Source organism: Corvus cornix, chromosome 1A (assembly GCF_000738735.6).
Source record: "Corvus cornix cornix isolate S_Up_H32 chromosome 1A, ASM73873v5, whole genome shotgun sequence".
NCBI classification, from domain to species: Eukaryota; Metazoa; Chordata; class Aves; order Passeriformes; family Corvidae; genus Corvus; species Corvus cornix.
The window spans coordinates 10,898,122-10,917,188 of record NC_047057.1 but is presented as its reverse complement, the minus strand read 5'-3'; the positions used below and the strand labels follow the sequence as shown (position 1 = coordinate 10,917,188).

At 36.9% G+C, this 19,067-nt stretch overlaps 1 protein-coding gene across 11 annotated transcripts in view; it reads right to left on the bottom strand.

Annotated features, from left to right (window-relative positions):
• Window positions 1–19,067, bottom strand: part of MAGI2 (membrane associated guanylate kinase, WW and PDZ domain containing 2) — a 717,920-nt gene that overhangs the window by 385,528 nt on the left and 313,325 nt on the right. Inside the window, exon 1 of one of the 11 annotated variants that reach the window (XM_019283551.2) lies at window positions 3,126–3,388. The exons of the other annotated variants lie outside the window; for them this stretch is intronic. The gene's annotated coding sequence lies outside the window, so the exon portion shown is untranslated. Of the gene's footprint in view, window positions 1–3,125; window positions 3,389–19,067 lie in introns of those variants that run through there. 11 annotated transcript variants of the gene reach the window in all.

The following is a 19,067-nucleotide window of genomic DNA, read 5'->3' as shown; positions in this document are numbered from 1 at the left end:
TATTTATTTTCATCACAACCAGAAGACAATCCTGACCTTTATTGTTTATCCACAGGATGTATTTAGACAGCTTGCAGAAAGTGATGGTGAGAAATTTTCCTAGTGCCACCATTTTATTTCTATGTTTCTCCTCCCCCTTTACAGAAGTTCAGTGTCTCAGTGCTGCACCATGAGGAAATGTGCATTTCCAAGCAAAGTCCCTGGGCAGTTTTCACTTTGTAACGACAATAAAAGTCAGAAGTCATGCTTAATTTCTTAAATCAGATTTTCACTGTTAAATCCCACATTAGATGATGTTATAGTTAATAATCACATAATCAATAGACAATGCTCCTAGTTGGATGTGCATGTTTCTTTTGGGTTAAATTTGCTCATTTAATTTCTTCTAGAAACTTTTCTGCCTGTGGTGATCTTCAAAACAGCTTTTCTTAATGTGTAAAGTTTTGAAATCTAATTTGTTCCTGTTTAGTATTAGACTCTCATTTTATTCTGATTATGTACATACACACCTGAAAATCAGCCTGGTTTGGTTTACCTTCTAAAACTGCTGCTGCATTCCTGTGCTTTATACCTATGGTCAGTGTGAATTAGGCATTTGGAATCTTTCTGTCACTCAAAGTTTTTAACTCTATTTATTTGAACATCTCTCATTGACATTTCTGCTTGTCTGATGGTTTGCAAGATGTTTTCTTTTTCACAATCCCACTGTGCAATTGTGTCACTTTCCATGAAGCAAGTGTTTACTACTGTCAAATTATCTACCTGTACAGAAGGAGCAGTGGGATCTGCATGCAGTGTTAAAGTTCCTTTTTTGCTCCCTTCCAGTGGTAGTGGAATTTTATACCATAACTGCAAGCATTTAGGTCTATGATAATTAATCTCAAAAGACCGTAACAAGTCTGGCAAGTAACATTTGGGGGTATTATAAGTACTGCACACAACATGCTTTCTAAGCAGCAACTAATAGCAGGCACTATTAAGCAGTCACAAAAAACACTGGCCACATTTTCTGGAGAGGATCCATACCACTGACAACTTCTCACAGCTACCCTTCTGCCTCCTACTTGCCCTGTGTTTGTGCTATGGAGCCACCTCATCTCAGGGAACATTTAAAGAAGCAGTTTCCACTGGAGTGAAATTCCCAGTCAGCCCAAGAATCCCCTGGCGCAGATCCCTCTGGCAAAACACGGTCCCCTTCCTCACTCCCCTGCAATCACCCCACACATGGGCAGACAGAGGCATCTCCCACCTCTGGGCTGCAGCTGCTGCTCAGGAACGTTGGAGCAGAGCTGCGGAGTCAGACTGAATGGCCGTTCCATGCGGGGCTCTTTCCACCCAGCACACTTGTAGTACAATTAAAGGAGTGCCTCCCCTCCTCCTCCTCCTCCCCCCTGGCTCTTGTAGTATCTGAATGTGAACTTCTCCCTTAGATAGATAAACACTTGTACCCATATGTATACCTCTGGCCTTTAAGGACTTTATTCTGGTGCCTTTTTTTAGGATTTTCAGTTTTACCTGTCAGTTGCACTCACCACAGGCTGGCATTTCTTTTTCACCTGTATCGGGGGTGGCACATTATCTAAGACACATGTTTTTCAACCCACTTACCTAATTTCAGCAGAACTGGCATAAGCTGCTTTATTAGCAGTATTTATACAACACATTTGCAATACACACTTTAAAAAATTATTTCTCTTTTGTAAGCAGTAGTACTGGCATGAGGTTCTGATTTCAGGTAAAACAACCACTGCCCACTATAGCCCCTCAGCCAGTCAAACAGTCAAAGAAAGCAAAGCAAAACAAGCCAGTCAGACATTATCAGAGAGAATGGTGATTATAACAAACAACAATACAAGGGCAAAATGCATGGCTATTCAGAAACTGTCTTTTGGGGAATGAACAAGAGATCTGGAGCCATTTTTCACTAGGTTCATGAGAAAATGTCAGCACACAGATGCTACTGTACTGTCAGATTGTATCTTAATTTGGCCAAAGGGGACCCAGGCAGTCACCCCTCACAGACATTTTTAAAGGCCCATTACAAATCTGATTTATTGGTTGCTAAGAATCTCCCTGCTATAGTCTGCAGATTTTGCATGACATGGAGCTGAAATCCAGTTACAGATAAAGATCTGCTTCTCTGTATGATCTAAATCCATCTGAATTCAGTATTTCTTGGGCATCGGTCAAGCCTCCCCCGGTTTGCCCACCCCCTCTCCTCCTAATACCTTAAGGCAGTTTACTTCGGAATGAAGCAGAGCATTAACCTGTATAAAATTGCTAATTTGTATACAACTCTCTTGCTGCCATGGGGAAAAAAAAAAAAAAAGAATAAAAGGAAATTCCTTTTGTTCTAAAGAGGCAGAGAAAAAATTTCAGGAACAAAAGAAATGCATCTGCCCAGCAAGAGAAATGAGAAATTGCTGGGATATGTTTTAGATATTTAGGCATGCTGCTGTTAACAACAACCATTCAAATAAAAATGCTAATTTGCTCCTGTTCTTTGATATTTAAAAAAAATCTGTTGGCTTTTTCCTCAAAAAAAATAAAAATCCCTTGCCTGCTGTGAAAAGCCAAAGATCATACGAGTGAGATATATTTGGAATTACTGAAGAAACACCATTCAAACTTGCTCTACTCGAACTGCCCATTGTTACAATTCAGACAATGTACAACAACAAGCACAGCTCAACTTCGAACCGTGTCCCCGTCACAAGGAATTCAAAGTCAACAGCTCTTCCTATTTCCATAAACTCACCTCCAAAGCCTTCATTTGCAGCTTCTCTGGCAAAAATCTACTAGCATGGGAACAGTCATCTGACAATTGTTACAGAAGCACACAGCTTGTCTTAAAGCCTTGTGTTTCATGAAGGAACTATTCTAAACAAAGAAAACATCAAAAGCTACACAAGGATCGCTCACAGCAAGTCCAACTCAGCCCAAGTTTGGGTTCAACATCTGTCTGAACACAGTAGTGCCTCCCATCTTGGTTTTGTTCTGTGGGATTAAACCCCACCTAATCTCTTTAAGAGACCCCAACTCAGGTTCCAGCTATACTGCTTTACAGATCCAGAGAGAAAGAGAAGGAAAAAAAGGCAAGAAAGAGAAGGCAGCGCCTATCCCACCTTTCCATGGCTCTCATCCCGTCTGTCTTCGCATGATCTGCAAACCACCTGTACTGGATCCAGCCCATTCTGGGGACAGAAATTATCTTCCCGGTAGGTGTAGTCTCAGCTGTGCTTTGATTTTTCGGCACGAATGTCTAGAATCTTCTGCTTAAGCCAGACACAGCAACACAAAACTGCAGCTGAGCTCTTTTGTTTTGCCTCTCTCCGGGGCTGAGGCAGCGGCGCTCCCGGCGCTCCCGCTCCCTCCGCCCCCGGCAGCGCCGGAGCGCTCGGCTCCGCGCCGGCCCCCGCAGCCACCACCTACCCCAGCCGACCCCGCCGCCGAGGTTCCTCCGTCAGGGGCAGCTTCGGGGGGCGGTCAGGTGATCTTCCGGTTAAAAACCGAGAGGATGCTCGGGGACTGAGCGCACGGATCCGTGGTGGGATTCAAACTAGCCATTTACATTACAAAGCAGGGAGGGAAATAGGGCTCGGAGGAGATCATCAGGCATCCTTCTGCTTCCCAAATCTCCGCTGGCAATCCACACAGGCAGGCACAGCGCAAAGATACGCAATTAAACTTTCCAGTGGCAATAATCATACATAGTTTGGATACCATGATACTCCTAAATATTTAAAATTAGGGGCTTATTCCTAAATAAACAATTTTTTTTTCCCCCCCCGATGCTATGCTGGTTCTGTATCCCTTTACAGATTCTTTCCAATTGTACCTTTTTTACAATACAATCCTTAAATATTTATGCTGGAGCCATATTTAATTTCTCATCAGCAAAGGGACCCTGCTCAACTAAAAACAATTACTAGTTCTTTATTCACATTATTATATTGCAATTCAAAGTATCTTTGATGTAAGGGCCATTATACTTAAAAGTGACTCTGAATTGTAGCCTATCCAATAGCCCTGTTCCCTGGGATTACCCTGATTAAAGCTACCATACGTTCAGGGCTTTGGAATTTAGGCTCTAAAAGACAGAAAGAACTCAGATTCTATGAGAATCCTAGTTATTGCCAAGTAATAAGAAATACCCAAGTATTGTTGCAAAGGTCAGAATTACTTGCAAACAAGAAAATCATATGGAAAGAGACTGTGAGTGTTGATAAAATACTGCATTTTTAACCCTAGCTGCCATTAAAAAATTTCTACCACGTTTAATGAGACCACAGTTTCACCCAAAATATTCCTTTGCACTCATTATAGAATGGTAGCAAATAGGAAACATCTGCAAAACTAGGCACAAAGGGTAAAGTAGGCATCCACATTTAATCAGTCTTTCTGAGAAACTAAACGTGTAGATGTAATGTATCATCTATTCCAGAAGAAATCTAAATCCATTTTCCTATGACCATGTTTTTAAAGACTCAGGTCTTTAAACACCAGAAAGCCTACTTACCCATCCACCATCCAACACAGGCACTTTTAATGCTTACCAATGCTTCCAACAACATATAATAACCATTTACTCATCTTGTATTAACTCCACAGACACTTCAGTTCCTCTGGCACTACACCCAGAATGCAGATTTCCACCTTTTACTTTCCATGCTATCACTCTTATGATGTAAGGTAATTCTTTTGGTAAGTACACAAAGGAGCAGTCTGGATTTCTTCTAGGATACTGAGGTAAAAAACTTATATGAGAGATCATGGATTATCTTCACCATATTATTAGGCTACTATTATGTCTACTAGATTGACACTAAAAGTTCTCTCTTGCTCTGACTTTCAAGAGACTTAGGTTTTTAACCCTGACACATTCTTTTCAGTAATGCTCTAGTAGGAGTGCTTCACATCTTTCCTATCATAGACAAAATTTTTGCCATAGTCCATGAGCTTTTGGCAGAAGCCAAGGCAGACTTGAAGGGGCTGGTAAAACTCCCATAACTATTATATATATATATACATATATATGAGACTTGATTTCAAACCAGGCTTCATGGGAAAGAAAAAATCACCAGACTTTTACTTTGCTACATTTGATTTAATTATGTATTTAAACAAAAATGTCAAAAGTGGGACTCTTGTCATGCCCTCATAAGAATATCCTTGTAGAAAGATATCTAATGACTGGTGCACTCTTAACACTAGAAGATGTTTATGATGCTCCCAACAGTGAAGGCCATAGGAACCAACAGAAGATGGAAACAAAACAACTTCATCTCAATTGTTTATGTTTCTGGTTACAAGTGGAATTCTGCAGTTCTTTTGGGCACTTTGAGTAGCCACATATAGTTACTCTATTAATAGTTTTCTCCTTTCACCCTGCTGAAGCCACAATAGTGCAAGAAGAGAAGAGACATGTCATGTGAACAGGCTAGCAGGGCCAGCCAAGCTACATGTCTTTAGAACTCAAAATTGCACATATATTGTTTTCTAACTTGGATACCGTCAACATTTTTTTATTGCTATAAAGTCAACATAAAACTTGTTTCTAGTTAAAAAATAGGCCTAAACTATCATTGCTGAAAAAGCAAATAGAAACAGATCATCCCGCCTGGTACTTAAGAGTAGTTACAATAGTGTGTAAATCATGGGACTACCCAAAAAAATTTCCAATGTAGTCAGCTGCAAGAATGCAGTTGTGTCATTCTGCACAGAACTCCCATTGAATGTGATGAGTTTCTTGACAAGCAAGAGGATCACATGTTACGTACACTTATTACAGACATCAAAATGTTCACTTTAGCAAAGCTGAATACAGTAGTGCTTTTCAAAAAGCAAATGCTGTGGTCACCAAGCAAAGTATGGCTTGCAACTCTCAAAAGAAAGTAATTTCATTTCTAAGAAATAGAGCAATGATTTTAGGCTTCCAAAAAAAGCCTTTTATAATGTCTGGGCTGCCATACACACTGACAGGAACAAGACATTCAGACTATACATGTTGATGCAGTAAAAAGTACAGGTCTAATCCACTGGAAGAAACTGGAGGATTATCTTCCATCTAAAGGCTGTATGTATACATGCAAGTAGGTATGTAAATAATGTGTACAGACAGGTATACATAATTAATTAAAACCATGTAATAAATATGGATGAAAGAATGTCTCAACCATGCAGATAACAATTATCTGCAGTAACATTTATCAAAATAAAAATTAGTACAAACTGATACTTTACTCAAGAAGTAAATACAGGTTTTTTAATTATTAATTTTATCACCTGAAATCTTTTGAGAGGAATTTGAGCGTTTCCCAGAAGAATCACTAGTTTTACATCATACTCCTTTAAATATTAGAGCTTTAATTCAAACAACAACACAGACATAATCAAATTATTGAGGCATGACAAAAATAAATTAATGGTCTACTTTGTGATAGAAACGGTCTCAATATTTGCAATGTTAATTTCAAAACAGTAAAAAAATGTATATATCTACATAAAATAACAATAAAAATCCCTATTTTAGTTATAATAATATCACCCTTAAGGCTGGATTTATTTATAAAAGAAGCCATAGAACTAGGTTGCATCTTTTTTACAGTTCATTTATAGGCAAGTCGAAAAGGTATATCCTTAAAAATGAAACTATATTCAATCAGTAAGAAAACAGGTATGTCATGTATTTATGAAGTCTTTTTGAATTTGTGCAGCAAACGGGCACAAATGGCTTCTTTTTCCATTACTCTTTAGATATAGAATTTGCAAGTCTATGTTTCAAAATTAGTTCTAGAGGAAGAAAGCAGCTATTGACTTCAGATCTTTTACATCAATATTACTGATGAGCAAAAATATCCAAGCGCATACAAGTTACACACATAATTTATACAATGGGGCAAACCACAACAAAAATAGATTTTACAGCATTTTAAGCATCTTGCACCCTCAGAAATACTGTAAGTTATAATCAGAAAATTTAACAGGTTTGAGATAGATTTGGTTTGGGTTTTGGCTGTACCTAAAGTCTTTTGTCATCACAGGTTAAAGACTGCAAAGAAGAAAGTCAAAGAAGGCTGAGATGTGGTCTGAATCCAGTTACATTGTAAATAAGCCTTTTGATGTGTGGTCTGACTCATCCAAGAGAAGGCCTCGAATGAAGGCCTTTCCATGGAATGGATTAGTCTTTATCTTTGACTTTAAAATAGACAGAAAGAACTGGGAGATGATTAGCTACCTTAATACAAATATCCTTTGGAATTCATGACCTTTCCTTGTCAAATTATGGGAAGCCACAAGAAGAAACGATGAAAACTTTCCCTTCTTCAAAAACCAGGTGAATTATAAAAATAGAAGCAACAAAATTCCTTTGACAGTGAGGAAGAAATTCACCATCAAGTCTGCTGAAATGCCCATGCTTTTTCTCCCCTGTGGGTATGATGCACATTGCACAGGATTGCATCCAGATTTTTCTTGGTTACTTCCAGTGAGGGAGACTCCACACCCTCTCTGGGCAATCTGTTCCAGTGTTTGGTCACCTACACAGTGAAGAAGCTTTTCCTCATGTTCAGGTGGAACTTCTTGCGCATCAGTTTCTACCCATTGCTCTTTTCCAGCTGCTTGGCACCACTGAAAAGAGCCTGGTCCATCCTGTTGACACCCTTCCTTCAGATGCTTACAGACATTGTTAAGGTCCCTTCTCACTAATCTCTTCTCAAGACTGAACAGGCCCAGCTCCCTCAGCCTTTCCTTTCCTCAGAAGAGAGATGCTCCAGTCTCTCAGTCATCTTCACAGCCCTCCACTGGACCCTCTCCAGGAGCACCAGGTTGCTCTTATACTGAGGAGCCCAGACACAGCACTCCAGATGCACTGGGGCTGAGTAGAGAGGAAACTTACTCCTTTGTAAAGAATTTGTAGAGGGCACAACTCAATCCCATACTATTCAATTTGTGGAGGGTTTGGGGAATGGAATGTACAGCTTTCAGCCAAACTTTTATAAAACTACTTTGCCAACCAGTTCTGAGACTTGTGTCTCAGAGAAGACTGAGTGCCTTCATCTAACTGCTAAATACAGTAGTCTTAATAACTTTGGCAGAAACAAGTGGGTAGCGATGGGGAAAAAATCCCATAAAAATGTCTGGTTATTTTTTTTGAGGATATTAACTTAACTTTCTTGGGATAGTTCAACTGTTTCTCCTTAAGCTTGTAATATTGCCTGTTCAGGCTCATGATGAGAAGGAGAAGATAATTATAGTCCTCTTCAGACAGTGTGTTCATTAAGTGTGTTATTTTGGATAAGTAAGTTTTTTAATTGGTTTCCAGTGCCTGCCAGTAGGACAGTCTATGGTAGCACGGTAGTAAGGATCTGTGCCCCTACCGCTTTCCTCTGTTGGAATTCAATACAGTTTAATTGAATTACAATAGGGGTAACCACAAGATGCCAATTACTGGTTTATTCACAGTGTGGACCTCTTCTTCCAATGGCACTTGATTGACTCAGCACACTTCTCTTATTACAGGACCTCTTCCCCTCTTCCCAGAGAATAAGTACTGTACAAAGATGCCACATTCTTTATTATAAACAGCAGCATAATCACACAACTCCTGTGGCACTGACTGCAAAAATTAAATATCTACCTGGTCCGAGTAGCAGGCATGTGACCGACTTTATTTGAAACTAGATTTGGAATGTCTTCCTGCATCTATGACTTTGGCCATCTGTTGATAGTTTCCCTGTCTGGAACTGGGAAGATACCAATTTTTGAATTATGCAAAACTATCTTTTGTCTGATAGAAAAAAAAAATTAATTTTATTTGTTCATTTGAGAAAATAAACAGAATAGTTTGGAAAGAATCTTCCTAGATTTCCAGTGTTTAAGTCATGTGAAAAATTTAATAAAAACAAATCCTTAACCTATCTTTCTGACTGCTTCTTAGTTCTCTTTCATCCGATTTGAGACCTGAAACCATAAAGACACCAAATGTTTTTGCTAAAAGCACTTAGTATGTTGAAAAGACAATTACCTAAATCAAAAAAAAATTGGTCAAAGATTTTACCAATTCTCTTTTTATGTAAATGATATTTTGATGAAATATAATTTTAAATAAAGATAATATTTTTGCAAGTTTGTTTTTTTCCTCTTTTAAATAGCAAGGCATAGTAAGATTTGATTTGTAAGACTTTTTCATGGAGAAAAATAATTTCCTGATCTGTAAATGTCAGTTAAAGTGTAAATTTGAAAAATCACTGTGGTTATATCAACACTAATATGACATGACAATGTTTTTTCACAAATGTTATTTTACCGTGATTTAAGAAGAGCTAAATTACATTTTAGCAAGCATTCTTTAATCCTGTGTGCAATGCTGATCCTACTACTAGTAGGAATGAGACAGAAAGAGTAAGAAAATTTAAATTTGCAGGAGGAGTGGATGTAATATTACAAAATAACAAGACTCTTGACTGAGCCTTCTCAAACTAGTATTATTGCACTGTGCTTCCATGTTATTACTTGCTAGATATTATTTGCTCAACTGCATGTTTGCTCAGTCCTCACTAGTCCCTATATATTATATAACCCCTTTTAAAACAGTTCTCAAAATTTCTGTTGCAAATTTTGGGTTAAGATAATGCTAGTAACAAGTAAGAAAACCAATTTTTAAAACATTAAGTCTATTAATTTATTATATTCCTATTAATTGTAATTATAAAAATGCCCTTTCTTTCTTTATTTAATGCCATATTAAAATAAAGGCAGTCACAAAAGAAAGCAAAATACAATTTGGTATTCTGCTTGTATATACTATATTAAGATACCTTGTTTAAAATAAGTAATGTTTTTATGGGATTGCTATAATACTTTGCAAAAGAAAATGGACATTCTATAGTTTTTGCACAAATAGTCCAACTGCACAGCTTGATACTTACAGAAAGGGAACACATTCACTATTGTAACTCCTAATGGTTACTGACCAAAGACTTTAATACTCCACTGAAGTCAATAAAATTTTACTGGGAAGTGGCTGGTTTTAAATTTCATATATGATCATTCTGGGGAAACCCAACATTTGGAAATTATTACACATTCTTCCTTTCCCCCTCTCCTGCCATGTCATATGGGAAGAGGAGCTAAGCCTTCTTCATACAATTGCTCTTCAACTCTGAAACTTCTAATGTGGGGAACTCTTTGGGACTTGTATAGGCTAGGAGTTTAAAGTGAGATTCTAGATTTGTTTCTTTGACTCAGTAGTTCCTATTAACAAAAGACAATAATTAAATTACTCAGAATTGTATCTATATGCAATAAAATAATTGTATCTATATGCAATTATGAGGTATGATAGCTACGATTTTAATTATTTTATTTGATCTTTCTGGTATTTCTAGTATTTTAAATAGGTGTGATAATATTTTTTAATTAATAAGAATCTGCTATTATTATTAACAGTATCCATCTCTGTACTCATGAAGAGTTTTAAATGTTATGTTACATTATGTCTGCATATTATGTGCATTTTAAAAGAAAGAATTGTATCACTTAATCCTATATGCACATAAAACTGTTAGTTTTGTGCTTAAATAAATCATTGGACAGTTGTGTAAGAGACTTTTCTGGTACCATTTTGATTTTTTTCTTTCTAGAAGAGTTTGCCTAAAAAAAAAGCCTCATATTCATAGTGTACATAGTAATATTCCATCTAGTCATTAATAGTCAAACACTCACACAATGGCACATCTGACACAGGCAGCTGAGTTGGGAATTGAAACCATAATAATTAACAATAGATTTCCTGATCTCACCATGACAAGTAAATGAAACACTCTGTGGTGTGCTTGCCCACTGGAAGAGGGAATTAACTCAGTATGAAAAGCAGAATGGAAACATATCTTTGATTAGATCAAATGCACAAGGAATGCAACAATGGGAAACTTGTGTCAGCAGAACACATCAAACTCTTTTCTAAATATTGTGCATAAATATGCAAAAACATGCACATTCCCTATAAGAACCATAGGGAAATGCACAGGATGTGAAAAACACAATCCCTACTGCAATAACTAAATAAACAAATAAATAGATAAATAAATAAATTAATAAATAAAATTGCTGCATGTTCTTACTTACACAAACAATTTAATCTAAAATTTAATTTTTTCCAGTAATTTTAGTCTCATTCACTTCAAATTTCCTATTTGAACGACTCCTCTCCCTGCTCCTCCCTGACCAGCCTGGAGGCTCGGAGAGTTCAGGACCCTGGAGAGCAGCGGCGCCCCGAGCCCCGCTGGCCGCGGCCCGCACAGAAACACGCACAGCTCTGCGCGGTCATGTTCCATTCATTATCATCCTCTCTTCTTATTCTACGTCTCTTACCACTGCTCCACCTTTCCTTCCTTGTCCTCATACTGTCTTTTGCTTTTATAGTGACATTTACTGTTGCAGCAACTTCTTGTCTGAAACAAAATGCTCTCCCTTTCATTCTTCAAAGTGTGTGGGGTTTTTTTTTGTTGTTTTTGTTTTTGTTTGCTTGGGTTTTTTTTAGTTCTTTTTGGTTTTTTTTTGGTAAGACTGCCTTATATTCAATGTTGACTAAATCATCATGGGACAGCCAATATAATTATTGTATCAAGCATTACAGTTTTGTTGTTGTAATATGTACCTGGCTGGTTACACTGCGTTCTTTTACAATGTGTAGTGTTAGAAAATTTACTTTATAGAAACTCTGAATCAGAAATGACTGTGTTTGTAGTCATATAAAGTAGTTCAGTAGAGCCATAAAAATTCAGTTGTAGTTACTATTCTTCTTGCATGTATTAAACACATTTTAATATTTCAAATTCTCTTCAAAGCTCGACAGACAATCTAAAATTTGAAATTATTACTAAAAACCTGATTCTGCAAAAACTTACGAGGGTGAACAATCCCAGTCCCTTCACTGGACCTATTCACCTGCACAAAGCCACATGGTACGTGCAGATCTGTTCCTAAATAATCTCATTAAGCCTCAGAGTTTAATTAACTCTCAGACAGATACAAATCAAGAGTGATTCCCAAAAGTCAGTTCAGACTCACTGGTGTAACTCAACGGAACTTTTTTTCTTTTGGCTTCTTAAGGAGAATCAAGTTTCTGTAATGGCATTATGAGAGGGAGGCAAGAAAGGAGGAAAGGAGGATGTTGGTACGGCATATACAGAAACATGCATTTGTCTGTGTGCCCTTCAGTCTCCCCAGCTCTGCTGGAGCACAATGGCCAATTTCAGATTATTTTTATAATGCAATAGTAATTTTCAACCTGTCAAGCTTTTAGAATTTTTGTGAAGATACAAAGAAGTAGGGGGAATCAGGAAGGCCTGAGGAAAGAGCACCTTCTGGAGATCAACCACAAGTTTCGTAAGAGATCCGTTTTGTGGATTTGGCAACATGGAAACATTCTTTCTACTGAAAGTGATGAAAGATCAGAAGATATATTTCACATCTCTCTTTCAATATGTGGCTTTTGTAGGTTTACTCTGCCATATGGAATTCAGAGAGCATCCTCTGTGCTGGCCCCTCCATCAGAATAAGAAGTAGCCTCTCTTTCTTCACAATAAACAAAACACTCGTGCAACGTGCTTTGGAAGATTCAGACACATGAATAAAAAATCCTCAAATGAAAACAGTCAAAAATGAAATGCTGTGAAGGACTGCTTATAGTGGCTCCAAGGCACCTTCAACCAAAGACCCACTTTCAGACAAAGCACTTATGAATACACAGTAGGAAAATCAGGCAATATAAAGTGGGAGGAAAGGGTAAACCCTACATATTTTCAAGAAGAGGGACACATATCCTTTAAACAAAAGTAAGTCAAAGGTGCATACAATGCAGTCACATTCACACACCACCACCAAATCATAGCCTTACTCTGGATCTCTCAGAATTCAATTTGGTTAACATATAGGTCATTACATATCCTAGCAACTGAGGATAAAGAACAGTGCATCTGGCAGAGAAACTTCACAGGTTGGAGGTGAATTTTGGACTCTACAAAGCACATTGGGCTGACGAAACTCTTTCTTCAGCACAAAATCACAGGTCCTACTTCCATATGCAGTGAAAGAGGAAGGCAAACCATCCTCATTGCAAGGCAGGAGCTATTATTATTACTGAGATCCCATGCCTTCAAATTCAAAAACAGACCAAATAATGCCACTCACTCTGTGGTCACTGAATGAATGTCAAATGGAAACTAAAACTGGTACAGTATGCTCCTAATAAATACTATCTCACTTCTACATCTTTTTTTTTTTTTTTCCTAGCACAAATAAAAATCTTTTCTCTAGAAGAATTTTTGATAACTTGACTCTGATAGAAATCACAACTTACTTAACCTCCCAAAGAAGTGGTTTTTTCTATAAGGATTCTGGAGTTAAGAAGCCCCACATCTGGCAAAAGAAAGTTGTCAAGTAAAGATTTTAAAGGAAACCTGTGAATTCAAAAGTGAGGTAAAAGTTATGACTGGCAATAGGTAGTGACTGTTATCAATAGGAATTCCTAATTCTGTAGAACTACAGAAAGTTAAGGTTTCCTAAGCCTTATATCCTATGCAATGGGAACATTAGAAACAGTTAAGATACAGAGTAACAATTGCAGTTGCTATATGTGAAAGTCAAAAATAAATACTAAATACCCAATCTTTAATGATACTTTAGGTGGAAATGTTATGATTTACAATTATGAGCTGGCATCCCAAGCACACAGCTTACAGTCTCCTCAGAAGGTAGGTAGCTGCAACTACTGATTTTCCAGAGTGTCAGGCCTGTATCCAGTTGTCAGACTCAACACCAAGAGCCTAATCTTAGTTTTTCTTCTACTGTATTTTTCTTTATTCTGTGGAACACATTCACACATGAAGAGAAATCCATTTCTGATGTACATGTCAAGATTTCTGATATCACGGTTTACCTCACTGTTCTCCACTGACAAAAATATTCTTGTGCGCAAAGATTACATATACGGAAATTCAGTCCATATTCATTCAATCCTTTGAATTTCTTATTTGGAATTTAATAAAATAAGTTTGAGTATTGTCAAAAATCATGTTGTAGACTAGCAAGCAAAAAATACAGAGAGTACTGTATTGCAAATATCTCTAGCTTGCTACTTCATTAAAATATGATACAGAAGGATTTTTCACTTCATCAGAAGAGTAGAACAGGAGCAACTTATATACAGCTACTCCAAAATGAAAGCTGAAACTTTGACTAGATTATAGATCTCTACTGCTGGTCTCATGTTCCCTCGAGGACTCATAAGAGGACTTGTGGATATTTGCCTTGCATCTGATTCCAATGATGGTACAGGCAACCATTTTCATATATAGAATATTAAGGGCATTTTTAACTGTGAATAAACAAGAATAGTTATTCGCCAGTACTGAGATGTACTGTAGATGCTACATTGAGGTTTTGGAATTCTTTTTCTGCTATTCAACTTTTTCATGTCATAGCAAAATATTCTATTTTACAGGTAGTCCTAGATACGGAAGAGTTCCATAATCAATACAGTGATCTTACTGCCAGTAGCACAGGCTATTGAGTGCTACTGGCATTTCATCACAACAGAAAAAACAGATGACTGAAATGTGGAGAACTCATTTCTTTTAAACCAGGCTACAGTCAGATAAAGTGCATTCTGAATTGAAAATTTGATAATGAATGGCTGTATTACTTCTGTCCTCTCTTTTAAAAAGTAGAGCAGGATACATAGGAGGAAGTTCCTTCCTACTTAGGGCATGGTTAAAACTGCCATCTGTGCATCTCATTTCATGAGATACGTATTCCAGAGGGAAGGAAGAGAATAGTCAGAGACGAGTGATGAGCTGGACCATCACTTCTAGGAGTAGTGACAGAAAGTATCACAGTAAGTCCTTTTTGAAAACTATGGATCTGCACATAGAAAATATGCACATCTCATGATCCTGTGGCTAGGATTTTCAAAGAATCCCCGTATCCCACTGAAGAGCAATGGAAAATCCATGACAAAAATCATAAGAAATAAGCTCTTCAACTATCTACTAAGAGTAAAAAATCATGTTATGTAATTCTTGCTAACATTCTGGATGAGTTCTTCTCACTTCCTTTCTTTAGAAACCTATTTTCCTTGAAATCTGATCACCATGCATGCTTCTACTATAAAATGTATTTATATTAATAATTTAATGATAGCTGAGCTGCACAAGGTCATCTGTGTTCCGTGAGTTAGAGGTTATTTTACTAGATTTAAAAATGAAGGAATAAAAGAAGCATGACATGACTCAGTAAAAAAGGTTTTTTACTCTAGGACCTAAATATTCTAATCAATAACACTGTGGAATTGCTCTTCTCTGAGGAAAGAAACAAATTAATAAATAAATGTATTTAATTGGCATAATAATTCTTACGACTCTGTTACAATTTCCAGACAGAGTTTCTTTGGCATAATTGGTCTTTCTTGTTTTCATTCTCTGACCTTAATGTCCATCTTTCTCCTCTTCTGGAGTATTACCAAGAGATTAATAATTTTGAAAGTCAGCCAAGATAATAGTGATGGTGGCGACAGTAGATTTTGGTATTTTTCTCAGAACAATGAATTGGGCACATAGTTAAACTGATTTGAGAGGTGATAAGATAATCTAATGATCTGCAGTCTATTGTAGTTTCTGATATCTCTACCCTCTCTAAAAGCATAGAAAAATAAAAACATATTTCTGTCAGAATATACAGAATAGTCTCAGGAAATGTCTCAGGAAATAGTTAAAAGTCTGTGTAAACAACAACAACAATTTATCTAGTGAGATGACGATATCTTTAGATACCCAAATCTCAAAGCAGAACACCTAAGCCTCAACAGTCCGGTAACTGAAGCACTGGTGGCATAAAAAAGAGGACACCCTCTCCTCCCATCAAACGAATTCAGATGCTGGGATTGCAATTACCATTCCAAAATTAAACAATATAAAATGAAGTAGACATTTGGACCTTGTTTAGGAAATGTACAGCAGAACAGACAACAGTATTAGGCATGTCTGGAAATAACATAGCTGACATAATTACAACAGAAAAAAAAAAAGAAATAAAGAACATTCATGTACCATGGAACTTGTGCTTCAGCAAGTATGAGATCAATGGATTATATGGCCTTCGAAGGCTTTCATTTACAGTTAAATCCAAACTGAAACACCAGAGCATTAAAGCCAGAAAAATCTGAAGGTCAGCATTTTTTTCAACGAACAAAGTATTAAAAGTACTCTCTAAGTGAGCACTTCTTTTGTTATATAAAACCCTGTTCACTGAACCGATTTCCTGTTAGTAGACTGAACCACGGATTAGGTACATTTGATTTGAAGAATGTCACAAATGAAACAAATCATCAGGAAAGGAAAGAGAATTTTAAAGTGTGCTTAGCACACTGCTGGGTCAGAGGGATGAGGTTTTGTAGAGCAGGGTGGAAACTCAATGGAAAGAAATAAGGGAAAAATGTGAGTGTATAAAAAGGGATTTATGATGTGGCTTTAGAAAGCTGAACCTTCTGAAAGAGGCATTTGGAACTGAGGTAGCTGATGAAATATAAATGTCAACAACCATTATAGCTTAATGCAAGTGAAACATCTGTAATACAAAGTTATAAAGAAGAGTGGCTGTAGTTGAAGTTGGTCTGGATTAACGGACGCCGTATGTTCTTACAATTCAGATCAAACAATTGCTAGTCAGAGCCCCTGGCTTGCATCAATAATGTTATCACTAAAATGGTGTAATTTTAAGCCAGTCATGACTGCAATGCCTCGGTTTACCTGTTTATGAAACCAGAATGGCATTTAACTGTGCTGCAGGGCTTAATTATGCTCATAAGGTACAGGGGGTCATTGTATGACACATTATATGCATGTGAATTTTTATTAGTATAACATCTGTATCAACAGTTCTTTGAATAATAAAAATCATGAAATCTGCAGGATTGGAGGTGTAAAGATGGCACTTTTTTCCATCATTGTATAGTAAATTACACATAATTAGAAAAAGCAAAACTAAGATAAAATGTGGCAACTTTATAATTAATTGTGCTGAGAATCCAACACTCATCATCCCACATGTAAAAATCTATAACCTTTTAGGACATTTTTCTGATATTAGTCTGGAAGATAGTCAAGTTTATGCATCAAAATCTAAAAGTTCATAGTTCATACTGGTGCCACAGACACAAACCATGACTAGATCCTTGTTCCTATGCCAAATGATAGCTTTAATGATGACATTTACATCACTATCAGGACAAAACAGTTCAGCAAACTATTTCACTATTTATCATCAAAACTTCGAAACATTGTTAGATATATCCTTCTCTAGATATAGTCATGCTGAAGAGGCAAGTGCATCTTCAGCACCTTTCTAAATGACTTTGCCTCTTCACAGAGTGAGAAATTTGCATGCGTGGTGCCTTTCAATCACCAAACCGTCCCAATTCAGTTATTTTCTATTTTTTTTCTTTTAGTTTGTGTTACTTTGTGGGGTTTGTTTTGTGGGGGTTTTTTGGTTGGGTTTTTCTTTGTTTTGTTGCTGCTGCTGTAGGAGGATTCTATGTTTTAGTTAGGGTTTCAATCTTAAGACAATATTCCTGTATGGCAGAAATCAGATATAAATCTCTACCCTCCTACATTAAGAAACTACATAGTCTGATAAAAAAATAATTGCTAACATACATTTAAGACTCTCCCTAGTATCACTTCAGAAAGCATCACTTCAGAAAAATTAAACCTTCTGAAAAGTATAAAATAAAGAATTACAGTACATGACAGCTCAGTATAACTCACTCCAATTTTACTCTGCAAAAGCCACTGGGAGCATCTATGACATCCCGTCTCCAAAAGCAGTGCATGACAGGGCAGAATAGTAAAATACAGAGTGAGTTAAAGGGAAAAGAAAGTCCTTCTGAATTAAGTGAAGTGCTTTTTCCATGATTCTTTTATATTATCTGCAAAAACAGAATGCAAAATATGTATGGCAGGCCATGGATTGGCAAAGGCAGAGCTAAGGTTAATTTTATGTTTCCTCATTTCCTACAGTTTACATTTGACAGGTCAAAGCAGAGGTGGTTAGTTTGTGAATCAGGCTACAGAGGGAAATTTATAGATGTGTAGGGAACTCATATATATTTCAATTAATATGTGGGACTACTTTCCATAAACATTAATTTTGTTTTTGTAAAAATCTGTGGATGCTAAAATATAAAAGCAAACCCATTTTTATCCAAGACTTGAAGTGGATTTAGGTGGATATAGCTATTGCAGAAGTTGAAAGCTGAGATACTGTTGTTTTTTTTTCCAGTCCTGACTACATTACTACAGCAGAAGAGTAATCATCGTTCCCATTATTCCTATAATTCCCATCACTGAATGCTGGAGTTACTAAGATACTAAGAGAGATGGATTGTTAATTTTTCTCAAACCTAAATAGCATCAATCTCTGTGTGTTACACTGCTTCTAAGTACAAAAAAGAAGGCAGATGTTTTATAGATCCCTAGATTTGAAAGAATATGTACAGGGACAAAATTTCCTGACATCAGGCTCCTTGCAGGGGGTTCTTAATGATCAGCACAGAGCCTGGGTAGTGATGGAGTGTGTTGGGTTGCTGGTTCTTTGTGAAAGAATGTGCCTGGTCCCTGAACATGGAAGAGTGAAATGCTTATTATTTAAGCTGTAACCTGACCTGGATGTTATGGAGCAGTGAAACATATAAATGTTACTTGATTTCCCCCCATGCCTTGTGTTCATGACTGAAATGCTTAGGATTTTTTCGCATGACTTTATATGCCTGCCCCTGGCCAATTTTAGATCATTGAACTTACCTTTTAAATTGCAGCTAAAAAGAAAAGAATCATTAGACATAATATAGACAGAGGCTGGACAAGAAAGTTCTGGACAAAATTAAAAATAAAGAGGCAAAACAGATAGCATTTAAGTAGCAAAAAAATCCTACATTTTATGAGAGCTACCTCAAAATGCTTCATCCTATTAGTTTTTTACCTAAAGACAGACAGTGCAGAAGTACTGTA